Genomic DNA, 10,921 nt, shown 5'->3' on the forward strand with positions numbered 1-10,921 from the left:
GCCGGGCTCGTGTGCGCGCATCCAGCCTCGGCTCAGCCCGCTTGCACTGGGCGCCCTCTCTCTGGGCTCTCCCACCTCCAACTGCAGGCTTTCCGCACTCCAGTCACCCTGGCAGCCCCTCGAAGATCCAACATCCCCCTCCCCCTGCAAATCAGTGTCCCCTCCTCTGTCATAATCCTTTGGGGCTCTGTTCTCTACCAACGGACAGTTAAGCCCAGATAAAGGCAGCCCCTCTAATCTGTCTGTCAGTGCATGTGTTCCCGTCCCAGATAACACGCTCATTACCGCAGACACTTGGCCCGGCTCCTGGACAAGGTCATGGAACAGCAAGGCTAGGGCTGGAGTTTAGTTTGCATGTGGGGGTCATGGAGGAGTTTGAACAGCTGGGGTCTCACTACCTCTTAAAGCATCGCGAGGGTTCAGGCCGCCTCAGTGCGTCTGACACCAACGTCTGATCTGGCACAGTGAAAAAGCTTTGGAGTCACAAGCTTTGGAGTCAGAGGAATCTGACCTGACCTCATTTATAAGTTCTGTGACTTAACCATTTCACTTAATGTCTCTGGACCTCAGATTTCGTATCTGGGAAAATGGGGAAATTATACCTACAGTGCGTGCTTGCTGTGAGCATTGGAAAGAATATACCAAAAAAACCACGGTGTGTCCCCCCAAGGCCGTGCTGGGCTGGGGGGCTCCTCCTGCCTGAAGCCTTGAAGATGCAGAGAGTCCCTGGGCTCAGATGCTGGTTCCACCGTTTTGAGACTTATGACTTTCTGGGCCCCACTTTCCTTATCTGTAGGGGACAGTATCAGTCCTACGTCAGGGATTAAATAAGGTATCTTGGCATGTGACGGAGCTGGCACCGGGCCAGGGTGAAGGATGGTTCAAGTGGGGGTTGTGGGGGAGGGCCTCGAGGGTTGACTGTTCTGTCTCCTCTGTCTCACCTCCGTCCTCCCCAAGTTGTTCTGGAGGGAGCTGCTGCTCCCGGCAGAGGTGTGCTGGGTGGGGCGTGCGTGGCTCACAAGAGAGGGTCCCTGCCCTGTAATCTTCAGCTCCAGAAGGCAATGTCCCTGGTGGTCTCAGAGTCTGATGGGTCCAAGCATTTTACGTTAGGCGGCCTGGAGGGCTGCAGAGGGAATGCTGGAAGTGATGGCCAGGAGAGACTCAGGGGGGAGGGAATGCAGGAGGAAGGAAAGGAAATTCAACTTCTGTTCAGCTCCTGTGTGTGCTGGAGAACTAGACTCTGTGACATACATTATCCCCGTTAATCCTCATGGCCACCTGATGAGGGTCTGTCAGTATCGCCCCCGATTTATAGACAAGGAGCCTGAGGCACAGCGGTTTCTCCCCGCCGAGGTCACGCAGAGAGTGGGTGATGAGAGAGAGACCAAGACATAGTCTGCAGGGCACCGAAGTTCCTCCAGGGAAGTGACGCCATGCTTAAGTCACAGCATCCTCACATCCTTCTGTTACCAGGGAGGGGAAAGTGAACTGTGTCCCACAGGGTCACCTGGATCCTTGGAGTGCAGCTCTGTGAATCAGACAGTCAATCAACAACCTCTAGCTTCCAACACAGGCTTGGGGCAGCCAAGACAGAACTGCTGTGTTTGCTGATCTGGGGCAGAGTCACCACTGCTGCCTTTCCTGAAATTGCCACTGAAACTCTAGATGCTGAAGTATCACCCTTCTTTTTTTTTCTGGAACTGTTCTTTTTGTAATTGAAGTACAATTGATCTACAATGTTGCGTTAGTTTCTGGTATCCAACACAGCAACTCAGTTATACACATATATACATATTCCTTTTCATTACAGGTTGTTACAAGCTATTGAATATAGTCTCCTGTGTTCTGCAGTAGGACCTTGTTGTTTCTCTATTTTTGTTTGTTTGTTCCTCTATCTTATACACAGTATTTTGTACCTCCTGTAACTGTTCTTGACCACAATTCTACTGTCAGTTTGTTTTCTTGAATTGTTTCTCTTTTTTTCCCCCCGGAAACGGCACTGAGATCTAAAAAACAAAATAGATGAGATGAGATTTGCAGCAAATGGGGTTCCGGTTAACGGCAGTGTCTTGTGGAAGGTGGCTTTTCTCACTGTCACTTGGCACTGGCTTTTGTGTGTCTGTGCAGCACAGAGACTCCGCCTCCACCCGTGACAACCAGGCGACTGTGTGTCTCCTGCTGTGTGCGGTCACAGTTAGCTTCCGGGGTGTCAGGGCTGTGGGATAAAGGGGCCCAGCAGGTGGGTCTGCCTCTCATTGATTTCCTGTGGGGGCAGTGGTCCTTGAAGAAGAGGATTTCACGGGGCAAGGCCACCCCTGTTCTGCTTTTGCATATTTATCCCTCAGTGAGCCCAGGCCTGGGTGATGAATGCTGCTGAAGGAGGCCCCAGGCAGCATGGAGGGGCAGGAGGGAGCAGTTGAAAAAAGGGCCTGCACGTTTAGCATCCCATTTTCAGTGAGCTAGGCCTCCCAGGTTACTACCTAGGACGCTGGTGGGTCCACAGGGCAAGGGTCCTTTGTTTATTCGTTCATGCTTGTGTTTATTCCTCCCTCTTTCCCCCTCCTTCCCTCCTTTTTGTCATCCATCCATCCATCCTCCCATCCATCTATGACCTTGTTTAAGAGTTGTGGAGGAAATACACAAGACTAGGTCCCTGCCCTTTAAGAGCCTCCAATCCAGGAAGGTGGGTGAGAGACACACATATAAAGCAAAGAAGAAAAACAGCAGGACGGCAGAGCCGGACATAACTTGCCAGGAGCATTCAGAGAAGAGGTCCCCCTGATGTGAGTGAGTCGGCACGTGGAGGGACAGAGTGGGGAGGGGATTTCAAACGATGTTGGGGACGGGATCAGCCTCTCAAGAAACAGAAACAGCAAAGGTAAAAGTTGGAAGGTGGGGAGGCTGTGAGTGTTCACGGAAAAGGGAGCTGTCTGGTTTGGCCATGGTGTAGGAGTGTGTGGGAGGCAAAACTGGAGGGAGAGATTTGAGGCAAACCGCAGAAGTCGGTGAAATTAGGCTCTGCTATGGTAGGCAGCCAGGATCCACCTTCTGGAGATCCCAGCAGGTGTAGATGCTCAGTCTGTCCTGCAATCCCGCAAAGAAGAAGCATCTCTAATGTTCAGCGGGTGATGAGGACTGTTTGACCAGCATCGTTCTGCTTCTAAACGCACTATCTCCTTTAAAGGCATGAATACACCCTGATAAGACAGCTACTAGGATCATCGCTGTTTTAGGTTGTAGACGCATGCTCAGAAATACATATAAATAGTATTAAAAATCTAGCAAAGGAGCGCTGGGAGGCAGGCGGGGTTTGGAGAAGGGCCGGGTGCAGACTTAGCCAGACTCCAGTGTCCACGTTATAACTGCGGGGTTATGAGATGGGAAGGCCATTCGAAAACCCTACCCCAGGAGTGAGGTCAGGACGAGAAAAGGCAGTCAGACCCGAGGGCAGAACAAAGCAGATGGGAGTCAGGGAGGACCCTGAGGGTGGGCTGGGGTGGGCGGCACCCCCAGACCCCGGGCTGCTTGGCGCACGCGCATCACTCCGTCAGGGCTCGTGGGATTTGCTCTTTTTCTCTCGTCAGTTAATCCGGGGAGCAGGCCCCAGAGGAGCAAAGGCCGCGGTCTACCAAATCGGTGGGGTTAACTCATCAGACGGAGCCTGGGGTTCCTCCCCTGGGACCTGCCAGCCCTGGAAGATGCCAGAAGGTCGATCTAATTCCGCCGCTTGGACAGCATGGTAAATTCTGCGGCAGCCCAGACACAGCGCTGGGAATACAAGCCTCCCCTGGTGGATTCTGGGAGGATGCGTGCGTGCGTGCGTGCGTGCGTGCTCACGCAGTGTGTCTGTGCGTGCTGACGCACGTGCATATACTCAACTGAGCTCTCCCAGCCCCTTGCAAACCTGCGGGGGCTTCGCTGGAAGTTGTTGACAGCGCAGCCTCCCATTCACAAGTGAGAGAAAGGGCATTAATCTTCTTGACACGGCGGTGGTGGGGGCGGGGGCTGGGGCCGGAATCCCTCCCAGGGGACATCCCTGAGAGCCGAGAGACCCTTGTCTTCTTGGGCTGTGTGAGTCAGCTTTGGTTCGTAAGCCCAGGACACAGAAAAGTCAGGGGCGGGGGTAGGGGAGGCGCTGGGAAAATATCAAGTCGCCTTGCAAAAAGGGAACATCACCTCTCCCTTTTCTTCTTACTGCTTTTTTGGCGGTTGGGGTGGGGGAGACACGGAGGGGACTCTGCGCCCGTGGAAGCATTTTGAAGTGTTTTCTGAGAACAGATACCCATGGTCTCGGCAGGAGGGACAGCGAGGGCAGGCCTGGTGAAGTCTAAACTTGTGTGCAGAACATAATTCCTATGGCCAACGGCTTTTACAGAATTCTGGCAAGCTGGTGAGGCCTCCGCCTTTCTTGTGTGGAGTCCTTTACCTGGATGTGCCTACCTGCCCTATTCTGTTTCTCCCCAACTCTGCAGCCACAGCAGGGGACCAGGTAGACCCCAGGGGTCCTTCCTCCAGGATGGGGTCCCATTCACCTGGAGTGAGAAAGGCAGGATGGGGAGGGGGGAGGTGGTCAAATGCCCAGGCCCACTGGTTATAGAGACTCAGGACAAAGAGGCAGTGGCTATCACATACCGAGTCTGTCACCTCCTGACCTGTGGCAGATGTTCTTTCTGTCCTGGGCTCTATCTTCAGTCCTCCCTCACCTGGAATGCCGCGCAACCTCTTCTCCCACTGGCCCTCATGTAACCCAGAGTCGGTTCTGCCTCTTTCTTGAAACCTCCAGCCAAATCCAGCTAAGTGCCAGTCCCACCCATCGTCATGCCTGCTAGGCACTCATTGTTCCACACATGACAGCCCCAGCCCCGAGGACTTTCACTCTTGCTGGGGAGTTAGAACTGCTCTCCAGGGAGATGTCACTTCTTCAGAGAAGCCTTCCTGATCTAAGCCCTTTGGACTGAATCACCCTGTTTGGGTTTTTCCCCATAGCACGTCCCACATTCTCAACATCTTAATCACTTGTGTATTCTTTTCTCATCTCGCTGCACTGTGAAGTAAGGCAAGGAGGCTACTGGCTTGCTTTGTTCACTAGGGTGGCCCCAGTGCCTAGAATGGTGATGCCTGTTTGCCAACAGATTAGAAGCGCTCCTTGCAGCCCGGAGCCGTGCAGAACAGGCCAGGGGCAGACCCAGGACTCCAGCTTGCGGTGCTCACCTCCACACCGTGGCTGACTCCAGGCAGATCCATCAGCCTCCCCGGGGCTGGGTGACGGCAGCCTGTCTTCCTGGGACTCCAGAGCTCTGGAGGTGGGAGCGTTTAGGGCTCTCTGGCTTGGCCAACGGACCTGCCTTGGCAGCCGGTGCCCCGCACGCAGGGGAGGAGCTGGGTGCGCCCGGGGGCTGCCAGGCTCTTTATGGAGTCATTGGAGCAAGCTTCGTTAGTGAGGAGAGGAAGGAGGAACAAAGAGCGACCTTCCCAATTATTAATAAGGCAGCAACCCCATCCATCTTAATGAGACAGGGCGGAAAATACCAGCAACCAAGCAGCCAGCACACAATGGGACACAGTAGAGACCTTGCTTGCTTTTTCAAAAGGAGGAAAGAAAGAGAGACAGAAAGGAAAAAGGTGCACAGATTGGAAAGCCGCTCCAAACGTCCACCTCCGTGCCCCTCGTGGAAGGTGCACCACAACCACAGCTGTCGGAGGAGCGCTGGGGGTGCCCTGGTCCTCTGCTGGGCGGGCCGGATGGGGTGACTTCTCCAGCAGGTGGGGGTTGGAGCGGCACCCAGCCTAGCCAGAGCCTTTGATTCCTGAGCGCATGTGGCACGGTTCGAACATGAAGACGCCTAACCTAGTGATACAGGACCTCACACCCAAATCAGGGCCCCAAAAGATTTGTCAACCTTTCCAGCGAGTAGCTCCCCTTCTCCACCCCGATCCCGCCCCAGCCACCACGTTGTCAAAAGATTTTCCCAGCCCTGGAGCTACTTCTACTTGTCAGCTGAGTGACTTGGGGCAAGTTGCTTAACACTGCACCCTCAACGTCTTCAGAACTAACTTACCTCCCAGACTTGCTGAGGTTCTGTTATGCTCATCTACAGATAGACGGCTGTCAGAGTATCAGCTACAAAGAGGGCATTCAGCAAATCTTAACAGCATCTGATCTCAGCTGATGAGGTCTCCAGGAGGCTGGACTGCCTTGAGACTGGATCTCCCTCCAGTTTGCCCTGATTGCTCACCACCCTACTCTCTGGGGGCCCAGCCCAGAATCAGTGACCGAAAGGCCAGATCAAGTGTTGGTCATTCCCTGGAAGGTGGGGAATTGTCCTTCCTTCTGGAGAATGTTCCCCGGAGCACCGGAGGCCCCACCAGCCCTGGGGTTCCTCCCCTCCCCTACAGCAGGTCCCCTACTCTGCTGGCCAGGCTGATGCCCTTCTGGTGAAAATTCTCCATCTGTAGGGAGGAAGAAGGGAAGGAGCACACTGGGCTCAGGTCTTCTCATCAGAACCCTGCCAGGTGGGCGGCACAGAGACTAGGCTGGAGCCCACAGCACTGGGGGCAGGTGGAAGCGGGGATCTGGTTCCTCTGGTCCTGGGTCTACACCTGGGAGACATGGAAAGCATTTTGATGTGGGGGAAGTGGAGGCAAGAGAAGAAACTTGTTGGGGAGGCTGGAGACATCCTACAGAGTGTCCCAGGTCTGTGCTAGACACGGGGCCTAGCAGGCGGGGCAGGAAGTTTCTGGGGAGGATGGGTGGGCCCCAGCACTCACACGCTGCCGGGCTCTGGAGGAGCCAAGGCTGAGTCCCAATTAGAGCAAGGATTCCTGCCAGTGGTTGCTGCCCGCTGCCAGCACCCTCGTTAGCTTGGCAGGAAATCCGTGCAGCCTCGCTGGGTCCCGCCACATGCCCAGACACACTCCCTGATGTCCGAACCCCCAGCCCTCCACCTCCCCTCTCTTGTTGGTGACACCTGGCTGGTCCAGAATTTCTGCAGAGCAAACATCCCTGGGCTCCTGTGGGGAAACCCAGGTACCCTCCGTGACTCTCAGGGACGTACTCTCACCTCTCCCGTCCTGGGATGAGGTCCAGTCCAAACGGGAAAGGTGTGTTCTGTGTGGCAAGTTACTACAGGATAAATTCCTGCAGCTTGGGAAGGGCGGCTGCCAAGCGCTCTCCTGCATACAGCCTTCCACAGCTCCCCTCACCGCGGCCATCCCAGGGGTGGGTCACCTCTGGCTGTGCTTGTGCCACTCCCCGTAGGGCCGGGAGGGTGGAGGGCCTGGAGGCGAGTCCGCTGGGAAGCTTTCAGAGGCCTGGCATCCCCCAGTGACCACTGTGTGACCTCTGAGCCTGTTTCAACCCCTCCTGGCTTGCAGACCCCTCCCAGAGTTACGGCAGGTGGAAGAAACTCAGTGGCTTCCTTAGGGGATGCATGACCCGATGCATAGATGCCCAGGTTGAGCCTGGGATGCCCTGGGAGGGCAGGGAGTCCACACAGAGCAGACGGGGTGGTGAGAGGTCAAGGGTGGGGTGGGGAGCGAGCAAGCTGCGTGCACGAGGGCAAGTGAGAACGCACAGCAAGTACAGAACCTTGCACGTAGTAGGAGCTCATTAAATACTTGTTGACTGATGGCTGGCCCGGGAGTTCTCGCTCTGGACTTTCCTTCTGTGTGGTCTGGAAGACAGATGCAGATAGGATTCTGTACGCATCGTGAACCGGACAATGGGGGCAATTATCCAGAAACTGTGAGCCATCACTCACCCCCTCCCACACGAGGTCTTTTGCAATCATTACCTGACATTTCAAATGAAGCAGGATTTTTAAGAACCTATGTAATTAGGGCTGATACTAAAAACTCACCTTGTTCCTTTTGCTGAGAAAAATAGTTATGCTGTTTTCTTTGCTGATCCTCATTTCTTTAAAATTAACATTTATACTTTTATCTTTTTTCCCCTCCGAAGTGATGTATGGTCATTGTAGAAATTTTAGAAAATGCAGAAAAGCCAAAAGAAGATCGTTTAAACCACCTATGATTCCACCAACTAGAAACAATAAACATTTCAATACATTTATTTTCAGTTTTTTAGCTGTCTTTTTTCCTTTTCTCCTTTCATTTTTTTTTAAATTGAAGTATGGTTGACTTCCAATATTGTGTTAATTTCAGGTGCCCAGCAAAGTGATTCTTTTTTTTTTTTTCAGGTTATTACAAGATACTGAGTAGAAGTCCCTGTGCTATACAGCGGACTTTTGTTACTTGTCTATTGTACCTATATAGTTTGTATCACACCCTCCTTTTTCTTCCTTCTATTCTTTCAGCAAACTTTGAATCATGCTACATATATGTCTGTATCCTCTGTTCTCTGTATGACATTCTTTCCTTCCTTCGTTTGTTCATTCAGCAAGCTTTTGTATCTTGAGTGTGTCCTAGGGAACATGGCTCTATTCTGTGGGTTGCAGTTGTGAACAAAAACGATACAAATCTCTGTCCTTGGGAAGCCTTGGTAGTGATGTAGGGGGAGACAGACAATAAGATAAATGTGGAAAATATGTAGTGCGTTAGATCATTAGAGGTAAGTAGGAAAAAGAAAAGAGAACAGGAAAGGGGGCGGGGTAGCAGTGGAGAGGCGGGGTGCAATTTTAAATAGAAAAATTCTTCTCGCTCAGGTGATGTCGAGGCTGAACTGGCTGGACACTATTCCCTCCTGAGATGCTCTGTCTTCAATACCTAGACTTTGGGTGCTTGAAATGACTTTCTCAGGTGCACAAAATATCTAGACAAAATTCTTGTGTCTGCCCTATTGATCATGCAAGAGCTAAGAAGAAAATTGCAAAGCAGAATGCTAAAAGCTTAGGACTGGGGTGATCGGAGCATGTCCAAGGCAGAGAAGAGAATGGGGAGAAGGCGGGGGCGGGGGTTCAGGGCAACATGGCAGCACCCGCCCCTTATGGCTAAGCCAGTGACGTGGCTCCTTCATTCTCTACTTTGTTACAGGAATTTTTTTTACAAACCACATCAGAACAGCTGTATTTTTGGTGGTGGCTTCGCTTTTTTCACCCTGATCTTTGCCAGAGCTCATAATTATCACTAACGCTTGGCCTGGGCTTTTGAGTTTTCCAAGTCCTGGTGTTTTCGGAGTTCCTAACGCAGCGTGAGATGTAAAGAGACATGGCCAGAGTTTCCTTTTCACATAAAATGTCAAGGTTGGAAGGGGTCGAGAGCGTAAGGAGCTCAACTTCCTCACACATTAAGGCCCTGAGGCTCAGAGAGGTGGAGAGAGATGCCACTAGATTTCCTCAGGATGGAAAACTAAACTCTTAATGTCGCACAGTTCATGTTATTCCAGATCTGTCCCCTTTCAGCAGCCAGGTGGGTCCTTTCTAAGTAAAACTCCAAATCCTAAAAGTTGTTCTGGACGGAAGCTGGCACCAGGCCTCTCGAGTTAAGGGAGAAATCTGTCTTGCCTGTGGCCGGGGTAGCAGCGTGGTGGCCTGTCTCAGGACCGGCCTGGCTCTGATCGGGATGGGGATGGGCTTGGGTGGCTGGGCTGGGCCTCTGGGCTCTTTCCCGGGCGTCAGGATGCTTTCAGTGCAGGTCCCAGGAAGTGGCCTCTGCTGATGCCTCAGTGCCCATGGGCCTACCCCTCTGCAGCCCTGAATATGGACTTTGTCTGGTTTCTGCTCCGAATGGACTGAAGCCAGTCATTTGGCAAAAATCAGCTCAGTTGCCGCCATTGTTCTTAAAGAGGCAGAGCCAAAAGGGCTGTGGGACTAATGCATTCTATTGTGCCCCTCGGGCTGGCCTCTGAGCCTGGGGAGGGGGCTGCATTCCGCAGACGCTCCCTCCCCCAGCGCTGGCTCGCTGGCCCCAGAGGGGAGCTGCTCAGCCAGCCTTTGAGGGTGATGGGTGCCTCACCCCCTCCCCAGGAAGAGCCCCTGGAAATCAGCGTGGGGAGGCACCCCGTCTGGAACCCCTTGAGGGAGGGAAGGAAGGGTCTTGAGAGTGGCCAGGAGCCCAGTAAGAGAGACAGGAATGGGAGTGGCACCAGGCACATCATCCCCGTGTTCCCGCCCCGCCCCCTCACCCCCCCTCACCCCCCGTCCCCCGCCGCAGGGCACATTCACCCAGCAAGCAGCCCCTTCTCCTCTGCAACCCACTTCCCATCAGGAACATTCCATCTCCGAGGACAAGAGAGGTCACAGGATTCGTTCTGAGCAGCCCGCAGATCTCTGTGTCCGGGGTCACTTATGCCTGGACCGAGAGAAATATGATGTGTGAAAGATAAGAGGAGAGGGGCTTGCAGACGGAGAGCCAGGGCTTACACATTTATCATAGACGCCCTTTTAAGCCCAAAGAAGAGGTTTGTGTGAGTCTCGGGAGACGCCCTCTGGTTCCTTGTGTTTTGCAGGGCTGAGCCTCCATCTAGGACTTCCCCTCACCTTGGGGCGCTGGACGGGACCCCAGCCAGGGGAGGAAGGAGGGAAGGCAGGGTGTTGTGGCCCACTGGTTGAGATGTCTTTCCTAACAAGGCAAAGGTTTGGAAGTTCGATCTCCTTTGAACTTTAGCACTGCCTGGCCCTTCCTCCCCGCCACCCACTCTAATCTGCTACCATTGTACTTACTCTGATGACAACAACTACCCAAACTTTGGGAGCAGTGTCAGAAGGCTGAGAGCCTACTTGCTCAGGATAGTTTGGGTGGGGTGGGGAGAGGGTGGACAAAATGATGGGGAGAGAGAGCCAGTTGTCTCCCAACCTGCCAGAATGTGGGACCTGAGGAAATGGGGTCTCTGTGTGCCCAATGCCACAGTGGGGGGTCAGGGAGGGTCCTAGGGGGCTTATGCTGGGGTCAAGTTCCTAGCATGTTTGTTGGTTTCCCTGAGTTGCTGGACGGTGGGTGGACAGATGCATCTCCAACTGAAGCA

General features: G+C 53.5%; 1 long non-coding RNA gene across 1 annotated transcript; it reads right to left on the reverse strand.

The window, feature by feature from the left end:
* Positions 1 to 489: 489 nt before the first annotated feature.
* On the reverse strand, positions 490 to 3,770 carry LOC140689579 (uncharacterized). The gene is made up of 2 exons (XR_012064614.1): positions 3,480 to 3,770; positions 490 to 2,006 (listed from the first exon to the last, which is right to left on the reverse strand). It is a non-coding gene; the product is annotated as an uncharacterized lncRNA (long non-coding RNA).
* Between the last annotated feature and the right edge of the window lie 7,151 nt (positions 3,771 to 10,921).

The sequence above is a fragment of the Vicugna pacos genome, chromosome 26, assembly GCF_048564905.1.
Source record: "Vicugna pacos chromosome 26, VicPac4, whole genome shotgun sequence".
In the NCBI taxonomy this organism is placed as follows: Eukaryota; Metazoa; Chordata; class Mammalia; order Artiodactyla; family Camelidae; genus Vicugna; species Vicugna pacos.